General features: G+C 42.0%; 1 protein-coding gene across 1 annotated transcript in view; it reads left to right on the top strand.

Moving 5' to 3' along the window:
• RBM47 (RNA binding motif protein 47) overlaps window positions 1-18099 on the top strand; it is a 118416-nt gene that overhangs the window by 15407 nt on the left and 84910 nt on the right. The window contains exon 2 of the mRNA XM_090266960.1: window positions 13498-13586. The gene's annotated coding sequence lies outside the window, so the exon portion shown is untranslated. The remainder of the gene's footprint in view (window positions 1-13497; window positions 13587-18099) is intronic.

An 18099-nucleotide genomic window follows, 5' to 3' on the forward strand; every position in this document is an offset into this window, starting at 1 on the left:
TAATTATCACATAGCCACAAAGTTTGGAGAGCGTTTTACAGCTTTTACAGCCACTTAATTATTTTTTTTTAAATGAAAAGAAAAGCACTACAGTACATCAAAGTGTTTATTGCTTAAATGCTACTTATGAAACAAAAAGGAATTATTTGGAGCCTGTCTAGTTGAGTGAACAGTTCAGAGGTCAGCAACGACACTAAAATGTACTTCTTATTTTAGCAAGGGCAAAAGAACGTCAGTCAAATATAACACGTGAATTCATATACTTTGCATAATTTTAAACTTTCTGCTTATGCTGCCTTGTCATTGAACTTAACTCTCTTTGGGATATGGCATTTGAAGTTTTCATACCCACCAAATGCGACTGTCACCCCTTGGAGTAAATTCTTTATTGATGTCTCTTTTAAGAATAATGTTGCTTCTGAGGAGTCCTGAGTATTGAACCAATACTACTCAGCATGAAAAAATATGTTATCAGTGAAATAAGTTTTAGTTTCAAGGGATTAGTCATAAAGCCCTTTTATGGGCAAGTCACATGTACGTGTGTATGTTATCCACTATCAGGAACAATCTTTTGTGCACCTAAAAACTTCTATAGATTTTGACCTGGAAAGGGACAGGCCATGCTGTTGCAAAAAGTTTTGAGTGCTCATTTGCTGAAAGCACTGGGCTAAGGGTTTTGTTATCCTTCAGACTATTAACATTAGCTTGGCCTACCTAGCACTAACCGATCTTCTGAGTATTATGTCATATGGGATTTCAGTGGGACATGTCATATGGGATTTCAGTGGGACAGGATCTAAATTTCTGAGATTTGGGACAGAGGAATGTGGGAAAGGGACCTTGATTTGAAAATAAGAGCTGTTGTACAATTCTCAAAACATTTTTTAAAAACCCTGACTCCTCACATAATCCCATTGCATTGACTATTCCTGGGCCCACCCCCATGACATCTAAGTCGGTTGCCATAGAACCGTGGTTCACAGACTTGTCTAATGAGTAGACTTACTGGGACATTGTTGAAAATGAGAGATTTCCGGACCTTTCCTTTGGTGGCGTTAATGCAGAAGCTCCAAGGCGAGGCCTAGGAATCTGGTTTTTAAGGGGCTCTCCAGGTGATAGAGTGAGCTTGAGACACAAGCAGGGATCCCCCCGTTTTCGATGAGGGCTCTCTGAGGGGCACTGTGGGGATGAGTGTCCCACTCTATTGCACAGAGACAGACGATCTGGGTGACACCTAGCACAGCGATAGCTTGAGCACACCCTCCATCGATATTTGTAGACTGTTGAAAATTTTGGGAAATGAGCACATTCTCTCTCAACCTTAGGTGGACTAGGAATGGTAAGTCATATTCAAAAGAACCCTGAGGTGAGCCTGGAATGAGAGCAGGGTGGGGGGGGGTGTTCTAGAATTTAGTAGCTCCCACCTCCTTGGCCTGGTGTAACCCCAGTCTGTTTCACAGTATGTTGCTTTTGTTTCCCATCTGAAGTCCAATGACGTCAAAAGTTCCTGTCCTCATCTGTGCTCCAAGGTGCACTGCCAGCTTTTCCTAGGTTTCCAAAGGAGGACCACCTTCCTTCTGATAGGCACATGTTTTCCTTCAATCACATTAATCTTACAGTCTCAGATCCAGGCAGACCAGGTGTTCTTTTCCTGTGGACTTTGTTTATCTTTTAATCTAGTGGGTCTTGGAGATGATACCTCAAGGGGCTTCCCTGGATTGTCATCTAATTACAGATTGTAAAATATGCCATTGATTTAGTGACTTAATATTAGCCTTTAAAGTGAGTAAATTTGCACATTGGCTATTTGAGAGATGTTAAAATGTAAAATTTGGTGTATTAAAGAGTGGAAGAAACAGGTTTTAAGTTATATATAAAAGAGCAGACCATGCTTTGTGGACTTCTAATAAGTGTTACTGATTGGATGAACGAATGAATGGATGAATGACATGAGATTTCTCACCTCAATCTCTTATTGTAAGACAATGGGATAATGCCAGAAAAACCAAAGTTTAAGTCTCGGCCTACTTCTTAGAAGCCTTCTTTTTCCAGGAAGACAATCTCCCCAGGCTTTGGTTTTCTTCACTGAAAGCGGGGTCAACAGTTCCCACCTTGTTTGGTTGTTGGTAGGATTAAAACCAGACACCACACAGTCTGTTTTAATACAGTGTCTGGCACTTAGCCAGTGTGAAAAACATGGCAAATAATGAAAAAAAAGGGAACAGCATCAACTTGTGATCTGTTATGGTGGTGAGCAGTCAAAGACAACGTAGACCAATACACTGTACAGACCAAATTAAAACTTGAGATGCACAACGAGAAGGTAGGGGAGGGTCAAGGAGCAGGTGGGACCACCACCTCCTGGCCGCTCAGGCTTACAAGTGACGTAAGGGGGGCCCTAGGGGCAGTTGGGAGAGCCAGGGCGTCTGCCATCCCTCCCAAGGAATTGGATATATTGTTAGCTCCAATCAGGTTTTTAACAAAATTGATCTTCTCATTTGACACCATCCTGCACCTTGGTGCTTCAGTTTCCCCACCTGCAAAGAATGCCTTGGGCTCTCTTAGTCTTCAGAGGAGGGTGGGAAGGAAGCGCTGGGCCACCAAGATCTCACTTCTCTGAAAGCCCTGTGCCCTGGGGAACGGGAAGACAGCCCAGCTCATGATTTCCATGCCCTTGTATCTTAAAGGCTGACCTTAGCAAGTGCTTAGAGCATGTGAGGGGGCTCTGCACTTTCCATGGAGTCGACTCAGGTTCTGCAGGTGATGCTGGTGAAGCCCCTGTCAGTGACCCTGGCCATGTTAGAAAATCCCTAACAACCGTGAAACTTCTGAGTGGTCTGGCTGTGTGTTGACAACAGTGTTTCAGCTGACTTGTCTGGTTTTTAACTGTTGTGCTTCTCTGAGGGTTGGGTCAGAAAGCGAGAACAGGGTAATACCCGAAAGTGAGTGCCTGGCTGTGGGTGAATGATTTACAGACCTGCTTGCTAATTCATTAACATCTAGCATAAGTATGTTGACCCCCCCCCCCACAAAAAAAAAAAAAGGGGAAAAAAGGGAACATTAAACACTGCTTGAAATATATAGATTTGAAAGAGCACTGAGTTGTCTATTTCATGTGTGCTTTGCTGGGCTTGAGAGTCAGGGCTGGGCATATTTTGTGCTGCCAGCAGGAATGAGGAATTGAGAAATCAGGAACAAGTGTTCTTTCTACCCTGTAATAAAGGGCCTGACTTGGCAAAGTGACAAAAATCCTCCTTTTGTACCACCAAGAGCCTTCCCGATTAGGGTGGGACCAGAAGGATGGCGGGAGGGGTACCTCATGAAGCTAAGAAGGAACTTTGATGAATTAAGATTTTCTCTGCCCCTGTGTTGGTCACTCACATAGACAAAATTAGAACCAGTGTTTTATATTTTATACTCAGTCTTTCTTCTGGGGCACTCAACTCATTTTTTTAAACTTTCAGACGAAATCCCCAGTGTTCGCTTCAGGTTTCCTCATGTGACAACACTGTCCTGCACTCTGTAACTTCAGTTTCCCCACCTGCAATAATACCTGTTCTGAGCACTAAAAAAGCAACCATATAAAAAAGGGTAGATGCCAAAGACTGGTTAGGGAGCTTTGAGGAATTCAAGACAGAATGGTTTATACTCAGCGTGCTCCTAATCTAGTCGGGAAGACAAGATCTAAACAGGTTGAAAGTTAAATACTATAGAACAATAGAGTGAAGTAACCACCCAGAACTGTAGAGATAACACATCACTGGGCAGCATATGATGAATTACCAAACAGAATTGCTCAGGCAATACGGCTTTCACAATTCAGAGGTGGGCGAAGACCTCGTGTATGTCTGCTGGTGAGGTGCTGCCAATGCTGGGTGTTCTGTTGTGAAATTCAAGACTCATTCATTCCTTCACTCATTCAGCAAATATTTACGGAGCTACTAGGATGTGTCAGGTGCTGGGGATACAGAGGTGAGCAAACAGACAAGGGCCCTGACGTCACTGAGATCAGTCTGGTGGGGACAGCCAGACGGTGAACAGATGAACTTGCAAATATTTAAGTACAGATCACAATGAGTGCTATGAGAGAAGGCTTACACCAGGAGGTGGGAGAGAATGAAAGGGGGAAGCGATTTAATTTGGGGTGTTGGGAAGGCTTCCCTGAGGAAGTAGCATTTGAACTGACATCTGAAGAATGGAGTCGACCCCAGGTGCTTGGCAAAGTAGAAATACTGCTGGGCCTAATAAACTAGCATCTTTAATTTCCACAATTAATTAGTTTAGGCGACAGAAATAAAAGCCAAAACACAATGATCATCATTCTGCATTCTGGACATGAGGGAAGTCAGTTTGCAATGAGCATGTGCTTCCATGTATTCACAAACATACAGCCCTTTCTGCCTACACAGTCCCTTGCTCCACCTGGGGCTCTCCCATCCCACTTCATAGGGTATATAAGAGAACATTGAAAAGTCATGCCAGATCCCTGGCAGGTTTGCCTCAGCATCTCCCAGAAGCTCCTGGGGAGGCATTCAGGGAGGCGAATGTTTTGGTACCAAAAGCTTTGTATGTCCTCTTTCCTGAATGTGGCCATGACCCCCTAGAAAGTCCACTGTGCTTGGGTTACTATCCCTGACCCCTCACTTAGCTGGGGTCATGGCTAGTCCTAATCAGTCTTTATGGGTGACAATACAAGTCCGCCCCAGCCATTCATCTCGCTGAATCTTATTTCCTGGAACCACATCAGAAAAATTGTTGAGGCAGTAATTGTTATTCAGGTGACACTGTCATCATCAATTAGAGAGGCAGGATACTGCGCCCGAAGCACACCTGCAGAATTACACTGCCTGAATTGCAGTTCCAGCTTTGCCGCTGCCTATGCGTGCGACCTCTGACAGGTTGCTTCCCTGAGTTCAGGTAAATCTGAGCCATCCGCTCCTGAAACCAATTGAACCAAGTGTGCTTTGGAATCCAGAACATTTCAGACTTTAGAAAGCTAATGTGTTGCAGACACTCCACATTGCCTAATACCACTAGCTGAGTCTGTAGCAATGCCCCCGATCCAAGCACTTCACTATCCCTTTAGCAGAGCATGTGGGTACCGAAGACATACTGGAAAAACAGCAGAGAGTCTCGTTGGAGACTCGAGTCTAGATCTGGCTGCTCACTGATTTCTGAAAGCAACTTGGTTTCTCAGAGTTGTAGCATCTCTCTCAGAGATGAGTCATTTGTCCTGGGAGGGTTCAAGGAGGAGAGGGAGGTAAAGTGCTGAGGACGGAAGGCCCCGCGCACGTGTCAGCCGTTACTGCAGACTTACTGTTATTACTGAACCACTGTAGGCTGAGTATAAACTGAATCTGCACTGTCATTTTCTTCTCTTCTTCCTCCCAACCAGTGGGCCCTGTGTGCTGGGCACACTGCTAGGTGCTGCCAGAAGACAAACATGAACAAGACTGTGCTCCTGGCCTTGTCACATAGTCAGGGCGCCTGTGGCTGGGCACACTGCCAGCTCTTTGTTTCCCGCTCTCCCCCACCATCTCTCCCCCACTCTTTGTTCTTAGTTTGCTTTGCATATTCCACTTTTTCCTTAATATTTCCAGGCCAAGCTATTGGAATTATGATAGAATCAAACCAGCCCCCAGATATACTGTTTTGCCTTGTATGTTGTCAAGTTGCACATTAAAAGGAGAGCGGACAGGAAACAATGACACGCGACACAAGTGCCTGGAAATGGTTCTCGGATACGGGGTCAGAGCTGAGTCAGTCATGAGAGGAAGTACAGTTCAGTTGAATGAGCACTTAGAGCAGGATGGAGCGTGGTTGCTACTCAGGCGCGCTGGTGCTGAGTTCACTCTTTGTGCCAGGTACCGTGCTGGGTCCGGGGATTATGAACATAAACACGGCAGGCACTGTGCACCCTTTAAGTGGTCTGGTGTTGGCTGATGTCTGCTGTTTCTGTGTGTGCCTGGAGGTACCAGCCAACTTCTCTGAGCCTGTGTTCTTATCTTCAAAACAAAAGGGCTGCAGGAGGTTATAACTAAGGCCCCATTTTACCTTCGAAAGTGTGTGGTCCTAAACATTACTTAACAGGGCCTGTTGGCCGGCCGCTGTCTGTCACTCGGGGATTCAAGGAAAGATGATGGGCTTTTGTTGCAATAGGAGAGACTTGACGTGGATCTGAGGAAGGACTTGTTGGTAGTGATAGTGTTGGAACCTCTTTTAGTAGGGTTTCTCATCTCCCCAAGCAGGGTCATTTTATGTCTCAAATAATGAGTACTGGCTTGTTACAGACTCTGTTTAGGAGAAAAAGCCTCTTCTCTCATGGAGCTCACATTTCATTGGGGGCAGAGAGGTAATAAAAAGTGATAAAAATGAATACATAACATAATTTCAGATACTAATAAATGCAGAGATGAATAAAAACAGGAAGGGGAGGAGAGTAAGCAGAGTTAGGGATTGGAGGGTTGTTTTTCAAGAATGATCAAAGAAGACTTCTCGGAGGTGATATCAGAGTAAAAAGCTGAATCCAGTGGTGGCGGTGGGAGCCCTGTGGCCAGAAAATGAAATTCCAGGTGGAGAGAGAGCTGGGGTTGGAGGAACCGCCAGGATGTGGGTGGTGTGCCCAGAGGGAACAAGGGAGTGGGAGGGGGGCAGGGAGTGAAGTAGAGAGAAGCATGCAGGCTTCTGGAGGGAGTCCTGGGAAGGGTTTTGGATTTTATTCCAGGTGTGAGGAGAAAACACTGGAGAGTTCTGGGAAGAGAAGTGGCATGACTTGACTTAAAAAGAAAGACAGCTGAACTAGAATATGGATTGAGCAGTATCTCATCAGGAGTGAGTGTAGCCCTGGTGTCAGTTAATTCAGTCCAGCCTCATACTACTGATCTGGACTAGCTGCATTTTTAACATCTCAGCAGTTGAAATACAGCATGTTTGCATCTGTATTCTTATGTTTTCTCTGTGTCTTTTATAAAAGGTTTTGTATGAAGATACGTTGCTCTCGAAAGAGAAAATGTTGCTTTTTTTTGAGTTAATGCTGGTGCCATCTTTTGTCTTTTCCTTTTTAGTGCAACTTTTGAAAGATATGCTATTTGATCCTCCCTTTCATCCTTTTCTTCTGGTCTACGGTAGCCCCTCTCTATATCATGGTTCACTTACCACGGCCTCACTGTATCACGGGATTTTAAAACATATTATAATTAATTATTTATCACAGATTTTCTGGTATATCGCGGGATTTTGTGGTACTGTATACGTATATTGTTAAAGTTACATAGGTTTAAGAGTGTAGGATATGTTTAAGAACATAAGTAGTGTTTATAAAAGTGTGGAAAAGGTTAATAAGGGAGCAGGAAAGGTTAATAAGGGACTGAGAACGGTTTATACGTGTGTGGGAAGGGTTTATAAAGCCTTAAAATATATATAAATACTAAAATAAATGTAAGGTTCCTATTTCACGGATTTTCGCCTATCGCAGGGGACGGGGAGTGTCTAGAACGTAATACTCGAGATAAGTGAGGGGATACTGTACTTCCTTCTTCCCTCTCTCCGTCCTTCCAGCTTTCCTTTTAGTAAACAAATGCTTAATGTTTGACAAGACACCTAGATTCCCCATGTATGAATGTTAATAAAACCCAGTGTTTTGGGTTGTATTTGCTTGGTTGTTGTTTTCTTTCTTTGTGCAAAAATATCTTGGGAATATTGAATTATACTGACAGATGGTGGAACTGAAACTTTGAGTTGTTTTCTTTGCACTCACCCCGTTTGAGACATATGCTTGCTTGTGATACGCAGATTCGGTTTGCAAAAGTGAAAGTGTTTACTCAAGTATGTTAAAATTAACCAACAATTTCCAGGTCCATCAATGCTGTTGCTAAAGTAAGATTTCCTTCTTTTTTTACTGCTGTGTTGTATTCCATCATGAAATGTACCACTGCTTTTCTACCCACTAATCTGCTGATGGGCAGTTAGGTTGTCTCCATATCTTGGCTATTGTAAATAACACTCCAGTGAACATAGAGGTGGATATTTTCTTATGAATTAGTATTTTGTGTTTCTTCAGATATATTCCCTGAAGTGGGATTACTGAATCAAAAGGCAGTTCTATTTTAAATTTTTTGAGGAGATTTGTTACTCTTTTCCACAGTGACTGTACCAGTCTGCATTCCCACCAGTAGTGCACAAGGGTTCCCTTTTCTTCACAATCTTGGCCAACACTTGTTGTTTGTTGATTTATTGAGGGTGGCCATTCTGACAGGTGTGATATGGCATCTCATGTGGTTTTAATTTGCATTTCTCTGATGATTAGTGACATTGAGCATCTTTTCATATGTCTACTGGCCCTCTGTGTGTCCTCTTTGGAGAAGTTTCTATTCAGATCCTTGGCCCAAATTTTGTAATTGGGTTGTTTGTGTTTTTGGTGTTGAGTTGTAGAAGTTCTTTATACATTTTGGAAATTAATCCCTCATCAGATGTATCATTGGTGAATATGGTCTCCCATGCATTGAGTTGTCTTTTCATTTTGTTGATGGTCTCTTTTGCTGTGCAAAAGCTTCCAATTCATGCTAAGTGAAGTAAGTCAATCAGAGGAAAGACAAATATCATATGATTTTATTATATGTGGAATCCAATCAACAAAATAATGTAACAAACAAAATAGAAACAGAAGCATAGATACATAGAATAGACTGACAGCCGTCAGAGGGGAAGGGCATTGGGAGACTGGGGGAAACACAGTGAAGGGATTAAGCAAAAAAATATATATATGACACATAGACATGACAGCAGTATGGTGATAGCCAGAGGGAAAGGGGCGTGGAAGGAGGTGGAAGTGGGTAAAGGGGGAATAAATAGGGATGAAAAGAGACTTGACTTTGGGACGTGAGCACAGGATGCAGGGTGCAGATGGTGTTTTAAAGAGTTGTACACTTGAAACCTGTATGGTTTTATTAACCAATGTCATCCCAATAAAGTTAAAATAATTAATTAATTAATTTAATTAACCAACAATTTAAATTGAGATAAAATGTCTTTTGAATACATCAACCTCAAACCATATGTATTTTGTAGCAACCCTCTTTTTGTAGATATTTAAAGCTCAGCTGTGACACAGCCCATAATGGCCCGTGTGCTCTCTTGTGTGGAAGTGACACCCTCTCAGTTACCTTGAGAAATATTTGTGGGCAAGCCGGGATTGCTTCTGGATTAACTTTTAATAACTGCCCGCTTTTGTGTTCAGGAAATATATATCAAAGCCACAAGAGGGCAGCTTGTTCAGTGAAACTTGGGGTAAAAAGTGCTGTTCTTTAGTCATAGGATAATGAGGGTGAATTTTCAAAATGTTTCCTGCAGGAGCACACTCTTTTACTTTCCTAACCAGCATCCCATAGAAGAGGTGATTGTGGAAATTGGAAGTGTTGAGGCAAGTTCTTTCATGCAAATCTGTTTTTCCCTTCTTTGGAATATAAATATCCATTTTTATGTGAATTCCTCTTCTTCCTGCCTTTCATCTCTTCAGTCATTGTTGAAGTATAATCTACATATAATAAATTTCACACATTTCAAGTGATTTTTGGAACACGTACAGCCTTAGAATCACGGCCATAATCCAGACAGAAATTTCTGTCTCTCTAGAAAGTTCTTTTATGCCCCTTTTCAGTCAGGTCCCACAGCCCCATGAATCTTTAAGCTCTGAAAGAATTTTACATGAGACAAAGGATTTTATAAGTTTACAGTAAAATCATGATCAGGTAGAAATAACAGGACCCCTTCTAAGAGGCTGTGAGATAACTCTGGAAAAATCAAGGAAATAGAGGCTGCTCTCTTCCAAAACAATTACTGTAGATAAGTAATTGTGGTTGCGGTTGTTGGTTTAATCTGGCTCATATTCACTGAAAGGGAGGACTGTTAATTGCACAGTCATTAATGATGCATTTGTTCTTTAAAGTTTATTTCTGCTTTAATAATCAGTAGCATTTATCGCCTTAGCAACTATTTGTATTAATAAACTCAAGAAATCCCTAGGAGGGAAGTGCCATTGTTATCATATTCACAGATCAGGAAGCTGAGGTACAGTCATGTATGGTTTTGACAAGTGAAAAGTGAGTAGAGGGGTATAAGGGGACTAAATACTAATGGAAAAGAATGCAATAAAGATTAAATTAACCTGGCTGCTGTGGCTCAGTGGATTGAGCGTCGGCCTGCGAGCCAAGTGTCGCTGGTTCGATTCCCAGTCAGGGCACATGACTAGGTTGCACGTCAGGTCCCCAGATGGGGGCTCAAGTGAGAGGCAACCACACAGTGATGCTTCTCTCCCTCTCTTTCTCCTTTCCCCTCTCTCTAAAAATAAACAAATAAACAAACAAACAAACAAATAAATTACTTAAAAACACACACACACCCTTTTGCATATATCATCTTGTTAAGACACCTTGAAAAATAAAATAAAAGCGATTTGCCATTGGGGAAAAAAAAAGAGTGAGTATAGTTAGTTTCTTGATATAAGATAAATGAAATTAAAAGCTTCTTAAGAAATGCACGTTCTCATTGATCAAAGTACCCAGCTCAAAAAAACTAGTGCTTCTCTCTACCCACATACCGTCCTTGGGCAATGTCACCCAGGGCTGTGGTTGAACACCATGACGATTCCAGTTCTGAATCCCTGACCTTGACCACCAACCATCCTTCTTTCTGTCTCCCTGGTTCCTGCCTTCATCTTCTCCTGATGGGTTGCCCTCCCTTAAGCCTAACTTTTGGAGTTGTGGTCAGAGTGATCTTTCTAACGTGAAATTTTGGCAATGTCACCTTCCTGATTAAAATTCCCCAGGGGTTCACTGTGCAACAAAACCTGAGCTCCTGGTTCCTTGCCTTGTTCCGCTGCACGCCTCGCCGCTCTGCACTGCCTACCCTCAGTCCAGTTATTTGCCATTGTCTAAAGATGCCATGGCCTCTCAGTCCCTGTGCTCAGGAACTGGCTGTTCCTTCTGTCTAGAAAGTGCCCTGTCTTTGTTTGTCATGCCTGATAGCCAGGCAAACTGCACCTCAGCCTTCAGGAGTTGGCTGACATCTTCCTTGACTAACCTTGGCAAATCTGGAATCGCCTTCTTCCCACTCACCATGGCCTTTAGCGTATTAAGCTGGTGCCACATCATTTCATAATGTTCTCGTCGCAGCTCTGCACCCTGCTAATCTGTATGCTTTCTAGATGGCAGCAACTTTGTCTTTCCAACTTGGTATTTCTAGCCTAGCTCAATACCTGGACTGCCTGTCAAGACCATTACATACTGTGAAGGCAGAGAAGACACCTATTTTATTCAGCACCTGGTATTCCCAGTGTCTGGCAAAGGGCCTGGCCTATAGTAGGTGTTCAATTAAAATTTGTTAAAAGCATAATTGTGGGTTTCTAAACATCAGTTGTTAAATGTCAGATCATAATGGTTTAACCCAGGGATGGCAACTGAAGGGTCACCAGCATATTTCAGCCACGAATGTGTTTTGTATGTCCTCAGAGTGTTTTAAAGTTTTAAAATCTGATGGCTGTAGATAGAACATGTCTTCTCCTATTGACCAGTGTCAGCACCACTCCTATTATCTTGCTCTTTGTCTGCTTCACTCAACTGTTCCCTGCTTGGTCCTGAGACATAAGGTTGAGGGGTGTAGGGATTGGGGCAGTGTACTAGTTTGTCACAAGAAACTACCACATAAACAAGATAAGTTTATTTTCTCACGTTCTGGAATTTGGGGGCTGGAAGTCCAAGACCAAGGTGTCAGTGTGCTTATTTTCTTCTGAGGTCTCTCTTTGGCTCTCATACAGTCACCTTCTTGCCATGTCCTCACATGGTTGCCCCTTAGTCTGCATGTGAATGTGTCCTAATCTCTTAGAAAGACATCAATCGTATCGGATTAGGGTCCACCCATATGATCTTATGTCATTAATTAATTACCTCTTTAAAGGCCCTGTTTTTAACTACAGTCATATTCAGGCCAGGGCTTCAACATACGAATCTGGGGGGACACTATTAATTTCTTAACAGGCAGGACCATGAACTCTCAAGTACTGTGGCCTCTGCCTGCATCTGATGCATGTTTTACATAACACATTAATAAAGGCAGAATCTGGACACACCTAACATGCACCTGCTCAAACACCTGATCTACACTCTGATCACTTTGATCTTGGGACCATATTCATGTCTCTTCAACAACAGACATTTAGTTAATACTCCAGGTAGAAGTTAGGTGCTTTTCGGTTTGGAAATATATATTCTTTCTTCATTCTGTTCACTCTGAAAACTGGCATGCGGGCCGCAAGCCTTCTTTGTCCAGGGTTCAGTGCACAGCAGAGGTAAAAGCCAGATAATGACAGGGCACCGCCTCCGTTTGCTGTAAGCAAACAGCTAGGTCCTTTATTACCCTTGAAACTGGCATTTGTGACACAGGTTGGACTCCAGAGAAGCAAATCAGATGCCAAGTTTCTGTGGGCCAAAGTTCCTTCAAGCGCTGTATGTTAATCAAAAGCTAAACCTTAGTTAATTAGGCCATTGAGTTGGGAAGAACTTTGGAACAAATGATTACTGAATTGGACCACAGGAGTTAGCAGAATTCAGTATTTTATTTCCCAGAGGTGGGCTGTGGGCTCATGGTCTTTTTGGAGAGGGTGGCAGTGAGACTCTTATGGAGTTTTATTTATTCTTCATGGGGAAGTAGCATAAGAAAATCTACTGTATAGAGCCCAACTAATCCAGTGCATTTACTTAAAGATGAGCTGAATAGTTATAGAATATTAGTTATATAGGAGCAGAAAAGCCAGCCGTAAAGGGCTTCCAAAGGTACAAGAACACTTAAAATACTAACAGCTCACAATGCTTTAAACAAGTTTGAGTGGTGATTTACCGTAAAAGACCACAATTTCATGTGCCTCTGCAGAAAGAAATTTAAATGAGTATAATCATCACCATTGCCCTTCGTGAGTGTTTTCTTTGATATGGGGCACCAAGGGCTTCATAGCTGTCATTTTATTTATTGTCACAATGTCCTTAACAAGTAGGTTACATTAGGCCCATGTTAAATGACTTAAAGAGGGCTCCGGGAGGTTGAGTAAAAGGCCAACGACCACCAGCTAGCAAGCAGGAGAGCTGAGTTTTGGGCACCTGGGCAAATCTGTGATCTTTTCTTCCCTGTTAATAATCCCTCTTTATACATTTCCCTCTTCTCTCTTTGTCAGAGTAAGATTTTCTTCCTTGAATGTCCTTTAGTTAATATGAACCTGAATAGCCTTGCAGAAGTGACCTATTTTCTCCATGTATGTGGGCTACTGGAAATTTCCTATCCTGTCTGGTTATGTAGTTTTCCTTGTAATCCATGCACACACACAGATGTGTGATAATATAAAACACTGTATTTTTCTTACCCTCTCCTCCTCCATTGTATTCAGCAGTCATTAATCACATATTCCTTATGAGAGGTCTCTGGTTCAGTGGTGTTATCTTTTCCATTTCACAGTTCCTGTAACAGAGGCATTGGAAGGACAGACACCGTGTGTCATTCGCCCAGCAGAGATCAGTCATTCGTGAGCTCACCAGAGAGGTTTGGTAAGTCACACTGGCTACAACTTCACCATGGATCAAATGAACATAATCCAGGGGTTGAGAAAACTAGGTGAACTTTATATAGTGACATTCAAATGCTAGCCCCTCTATTTTTTTTTTTTTATTTTTTTTTTTTACTAACACATATTGGTCTGCTTCTGGGTGTTTGCTCAATTTACTAGACCACAGTGCTCTGTAGATTTATAAGCATGAATGTCTCCAGAGAATTCAACAGACACAAAGAATAAAAGAATCTATACTTGAATGACTTTTCTTAAACTCTTAATATCAAATTTTTCTTACAAAATTTACTGCGTTTTGTCAATGCTAGAATACATTCTGCCCCTGCCCCCGACAATTTAAAATGTCTGAAATTGGAATGCATTTTATGGAGACTGAGATTGGGTGAAACACATCATTCCTTTCATAATCCCCAAATGACCAACCTTAAATGCTTTCTATCTCCTCCTTTTCACAGAGTATAAATGCTCCCCCCCCCCCTTTTTTTTAAGGTAGGGAGTTAGTATTTTCCTGGTAAAGAACAAATCAATAAGAATTCTGTACTAACCAAAGAAAGAATTTTGGATTCTAACACTTAAAGAAAAACTAATTTCTTCAGTGACTTCAGGTGATGATCCTGAGATTAGTAGCCCTGGGACCTCACGAGCGGTGGCAATGGCGCTCTGAACAGCTGGTGTGAGATCCTGGAGCAGCCGCCTCGGCAGCAGATCTCAGGATCAGACACTGTTACCTGAAGCCGGGTTCCCCTTCAGCAATCAGCATCATAGGACTTGCAACTAAAATAGTGCACTATGCCTTCCAAATGATTTCTCAGCATCCAGTTATCTGGGAATAAGTTCAAGACCACATTTATACTACATGAATGGGAAAATAGCATCTTTATAGAGTGAATGCCACAGAATGAACAGGAATCCCAAAGCCACAGGTTTTTAGAAGCTTGAAGATTTGCAGAACTTCCATTTTGTAGGGCCACATGGGGGACAGAGCCCCTGAAATCAGCAGGGATACAGGAAAATGGGTTAATAGACATTTTCTGAGCACCTACTTTGTTCCAGGCTGTGTGCTAGGTACTGGGTAATTAAGAGATAAAGACAGAAAATATTAGATTTCTGCCTTCCTGGAAGCTGGTCTAGTAGTCAATGCAGACATTAAATAATAAGAGTAATGAGTGAACTGAAGAAGTGTGAGGAGTAAAGGTAGCTTAAAATCAGAGGCCTTAACCTAATCATTAGTTGCAGGAGCAGCCATCAAGGAAAGTTTTTTTGGAATTGAAGTGGTATTTTAACTGTGACCCAAAGGAGAAGGAATGGTTTCCTAGGCAGAGGCAGATTGGGGGCAGGTGGTAGTGACTGTACCAAATGAGAAACAGCCTTTCTTGAGGGTCTCAACATGGGAGTGTGTCAGGTTCAAGGATTAACTATGAACCTAATGGGGGAAGGGGTAAAAAGACAGTGACTTCAGATAAACAGACCTCTGTTGTAAGGACTTGGTCAAATTTCTGGAGGAGTCTTTAAAACTCCTTACAGATTGATTTCAAACTGATAATCAGATTTTTTTTTTTTTTTTTTGGTTGAGACATAAATTCTTTCTTCTCTATTGGCACTATTCCCCAGAGCTGGATCCCAAGTCCTGTTTTCTTACTAGTCCTTTAAGTTCTTTCCAGTTCTATGTTCTGAATTTTCCTCACCTAGGAAGGTGATCAGATCCTAGTGAGAAGTTGTTTCTGTCAACAAATGTGTTGTTCTCTTTTTTTCTGCTTTCTTGATGGCATCAGGGATGGGTACTCATTTGCATGATCCCCCCACCCCCCAAAGGCCAGATTTTTAAAAATAGGCAGTTTATAGAAAACAGAGGCCACTACTTGACCCTGTTTCCGCTCTTGGATCATTATGAGATTCTCAGGTTTCAAATCTTCATGCTCTCTGTTGACATCTTCTGTCAAGAGTACTGCTGAGCTGAGGCATTTTGACCAGAAACTAAGCTGACTGATTCAGAAATTCACACACGTACATGTATGTGCACACACGCACATACACGGAACCCCAATTCCAGTGAATTGGCCATCTCAGGCTTTCTGGTTTCTTAATCATGAGTGAATTTTTTGTGCTCGTTTTTTGAGACGTCTCTTGAGTGTAGGGCATGACCAGAGCTGGATCTCTCTCTCTCTCTCTCTCTCTCTCTCTCTCTCTTTCTCATTCTCTCCAGATAACAGGCCTAATTCTTCTTGGGGGGGCAGGAAAGGGGAAACAGTTACCAAAGTCTGAGATAAGATTGGTCTATTTTCCCTATACATAAGGAAAGAGAATCACTGGTTATGAGTGATATAAAGAAACTTGAACTTTTAGTATGAACTTTTGATGACCTCTTTGAGCAGGCCCGTCCAAATGTTAATGTCTAGATCATTGCCTGATTTTTCTCAAGCCACGGAAAGTCTGTGTTCCTCCATCAGGATGCAGGCATCAGAAGTCAGGTGGTGGAGAATCCTAGGAAAGGCAAAGGGAAAAAAATCATGGAGTTTCTGATGGAAACTTTAATAAAACAGTAAAACATTTTGAATGCTGACCCTTTCCTAGTCATGGTAGTCTAGATTTCTATTCCAAGTAAGTTAATAAATGAAGAAGTGCATATTATTTAATCTACAAATTGAAAATGCAAGTTGCTTTTGAAAAGGAGGAAAAGGTAGGCAACTTAAGACATTGTTTTCCTAGTGAATGGCTCTTCATACTTCTGAACTGTAGTTGTCATTTAGTGGTCACAGCTCTCTTAGAAGCAAATTTCTTCAAAATTTCTACAATTTACCAGAAGATATTAATTTTAGAAAATGACCTTCCCAGCACTTTTTCCCCTGAGAAGGCAGACTGAAACTCAAATAAGGGTTAAGATAAGCTTCATACAGCTGCACCACTACGTCCTTGTGAAGAAGACTTACTGATGATCAGATACAGGCAAATGAGTTGAAACAGATTTTCTTTTGTTTGGTCAGCCACTAATAGGGATCTGTCACAAAATGATACCAGGATGCTGAAGGCAAACCCCCAAAGCAGCTTTTAAAAGTGATTTTTCTGCTTTTTCACCTGAAAATAGAAGAGATATTTTCCTATCACATGTTACTTCTTACTATTTATTTGGAATGCATGACTAAATACTACACAGAAGGGGAAAAGAAAGGCCTGTGATTTAATTTGAATAAACCTACAAAGGACCCCCATATGAAAGATACCAGTGCAGGTGTATAAAGGGTACATAGATGATTCAGACATGATTCTTCCACCAGAAGAGTTTAAGAATGAAAGCTTAAGCCTCTAGTTAATAAGAAATCTTAACAATAAAATAGGAGTTAGAACCAGCAACATCATAACTCAGATATTTAATGGCATGTTTGAAAATGCAGTAGAAGTTAATGGTCCTCTTTTCTCATCTGTGTCCAGATATATCACACAGTGAATTCATCACCCTGTTATCTGGACCTCTCGCTTTTTCTGATCTCTGATCCAGTTCAACAAAGTGCTAATTCAGGTATGAGGCCCGGTGGTGTTGAGAACTTACATAAAAGTAGCCCTGAAGTCTTTTGCAGTTTATCATGACCCATGTTCAATTAACACGGTCATATAAGCTGAAGAACTTTCCAAAATGACTTGGTGTCAGAGTAATCGGACCCAACTGACCATAGCCCTTTGCGGATACATTCAACCAGTGACTTCATAACAAGGTATTTCTGTAACTAAGATGATCCGGAAGTCTGTTTTCCAGACCCAAATGAACATAGGTTTGGAAAAACTGGTTTTCAAAAGGAATAACACGTTTTCACAGGGAGTTTGTGGTTAATCACGAACTGGATGATTTCCCTTTTCAAACTTATTTCATTCACATGGGCAAATTTTCCTAGTGCCAGTGGCTTCTTTGGCAGAGTGCTCCTTGATGACTTGCTATTTGCAAAACAAGCTAGCCCATTTTCAAAACTGAAAAGGTAGAGCCCTAGCTGTGGGCCATGACTCAACCAATAACATGGCCAACAAGGGGATGTTCACCCACAAAAGGGGGACTGTCTTCCTAAAAGAAAGAGGTTTGTTCCCTCCATGGACAAGGAAAAAGAAAGCTGTGGACATCAACAAAATCTGTGTGTCTTAACAGGTCGATGATGGCGTCATGCTTTGTAGGAGGATATTTGGTGCTGTGGAAAGCCAGAATACTCCAAGGGTATGGGGCTGAAATCTGCAGCTCAAGTCAGCGTCAAACCTTTAGGCAAATTTCATGGGCAACACTCAAATGTCAGCCTTGAAGTTTCCAAGAACAAGGTCTTCAAACCAGTTATTAGACATGCATCAAAGTCATGCCGAGCTGGGGCCTCCTCTGAGGCTGTGCGTTGGTTCATGCAGGCTGCCCACAGGTGTAAGCGGTTGCTTCAGCCAGGGGAGACAGAAATAGCAGGTCCGACTTGACTTTGACCATACTCATGGGTATCTGTGCTGCAAAGAGATAACAGTAACAGAGCAGT

Source organism: Furipterus horrens, unplaced genomic scaffold (assembly GCF_987537825.1).
Source record: "Furipterus horrens unplaced genomic scaffold, mFurHor1.1.pri manual_scaffold_2, whole genome shotgun sequence".
NCBI lineage: Eukaryota > Metazoa > Chordata > Mammalia > Chiroptera > Furipteridae > Furipterus > Furipterus horrens.